The sequence below is a fragment of the Theobroma umbraticum genome, unplaced genomic scaffold (assembly GCF_002168275.2).
Source record: "Theobroma umbraticum cultivar Fairchild unplaced genomic scaffold, ASM216827v3 scaffold_146.0, whole genome shotgun sequence".
Classification (NCBI taxonomy): Eukaryota; Viridiplantae; Streptophyta; class Magnoliopsida; order Malvales; family Malvaceae; genus Theobroma; species Theobroma umbraticum.
In genome coordinates, this window is record NW_018397265.1 from 962,314 (window position 1) to 964,497 (window position 2,184).

Consider the following 2,184-nt stretch of genomic DNA (forward strand, 5'->3'; position numbering starts at 1 on the left):
GATAAAGGCTAGCTAGCAAATATATGCTTTACCCCAAAAGCTGAAGATAAAGTACAGACATCATTTGCCCGGTGTCTGTGGGCCGGCATTATGTTAACATTTCCGGAACCGCAGCCCAGCCCAGCCCACCCCATGCATAGGGCTTTATATGGGAAATTCTACACCAAGCTAGTTTTACTAGTAAGTGATATTTTTATTTTATAATGTAATATGGTTATAGATAATGTGATTACAAGTGTTATTGTAGAAAAATAAATTACAGTGTTTAGTATACAAGTAAAATAATTAAAATATAGAAAAATAACATAAGGTTTCGTTTACAAGTATTTATTGAAATATAATGTTAATTTTCAAAATTACTCATAGTTATTAAAACAAATTTAATATATTTATATTTTTATTATTATTTTTTATAAAATTCATCTATTAAATATATTTTTAATGTTATATATTTTATTTTCTTATTATTATAATCTTATATATTTATTTCATTTCTTTAATATAATTTTTTATATTATATATTTTATTTTAATTTATTTTACTATATTATTAAATTTTAATTTTTATATTTTATTTTAATTTTATTTTTTAATTCTTATATTAATAATTTTATTTTAATATTTTTATTTTAATTATAATATTATAAAATATTTTTAATAAGATAATAAAGTTGAAGGATAAAAATATCTTTAAAAACATTACAGAGTGCAATGTAATATGATTGCATTAGTTTTGAACTACAATCACATTATATCCCTTGATTGTAACGTGATTGCATTGTAATCTTATATTGTAATGGTTTGTTGCAAAACAAATACTACAATGTAATTTAATTGAGTACATTACAGGGGATGTGCTCTCACTTTCTTCATACCAAATGCTATCTTAAGGCTATCAATTATAGCCAATAGAATTTAGAGATTTTATTTTAGCCATTGCTCAATAAACAACTTACAACCTGCTTACTTATCAAATACGTTGAAAGAAACTTAAATAACTCTTGATAAGCAAAAATAAAAATTATCAATTAAAGGGAAACAACTAACAAAGAGAATAACAAAATTTTTATGAAAATTAATCATTGAAATTTATATTCTCAAGTATAAAATATTAATTATTGAAAATTTTTTAAATAAATATTATAATAAAAATTTAGTTTAATAAATAATTATTTTCACTATAATTATTTTTATCTTTATTATTATTCATTTATAAATTAAAATATATAAATCGTTAAATACTTTTAGTTCAAAAATATACATTTAAATTTTTAATTTTCATAAATGTTATATTTATTTTAACTTCGTTGACATGTTATGTTAAATTTCACATATTTATATCAATATTTTGATAATACTTGTTCTACTATTATAATTTTTTACATTAAGTTTTACAGTTATACGTCAAAGTTTTTCAACTACTAAATTTTCACTATAATTATTTTGATCCTTACTATTATTCATTTATAAATTAAAATTTGTAAACCATTAAATACTTTAAACTTAATAATAAGATTTAAATGTTTAATTTTTTTAAAAATTTATTTCTTTGACTTAATTGATTTATTACATTAAATTTCACATATTTTTGTCAATATTTTAACAATATTTATTTCACTTTTATAATTTTTTACATTAATTCTTATTGCTTTACGTTAAAGTTTTTCAACTACTAATTTTCACTATAATTATTTTTGTCTTTACTATTATTCATTTATAAATTAAAATTTGTAATCTGTTAAATACTTAAAACTCGATAATAAAATTTTAAATTTTTAATTTTTAAATAAAATATGTTTATTTGACATAATTAATTTGTTATATCAAATCTCACACATTATTTTGACAATGTTTATTTCACCTTATAAATGTGTGACTTTTAAAAATTTCATCTTATAAATAGGATTGCCATTACTTTCATTATTATAAATGCATAATAATAAAAATAAAACAAATTAAATTTAAATTAGACATTTAAAAACCTTACCTTAAAACAATAAAAATTAAAGTAAAAAATTATAAAAGTGAAACAAATATTGTCAAAATATTAACATAAATATATAAAATTTAATGTTATAAGTCAATTAAGTCTAATTAACATAATTTTTTTGAAAATTAAATATTTTAATTCAAATTCTCAAGTTTTAAGTATTTGATGATTTATAAATTTTAATTTATGAATGAA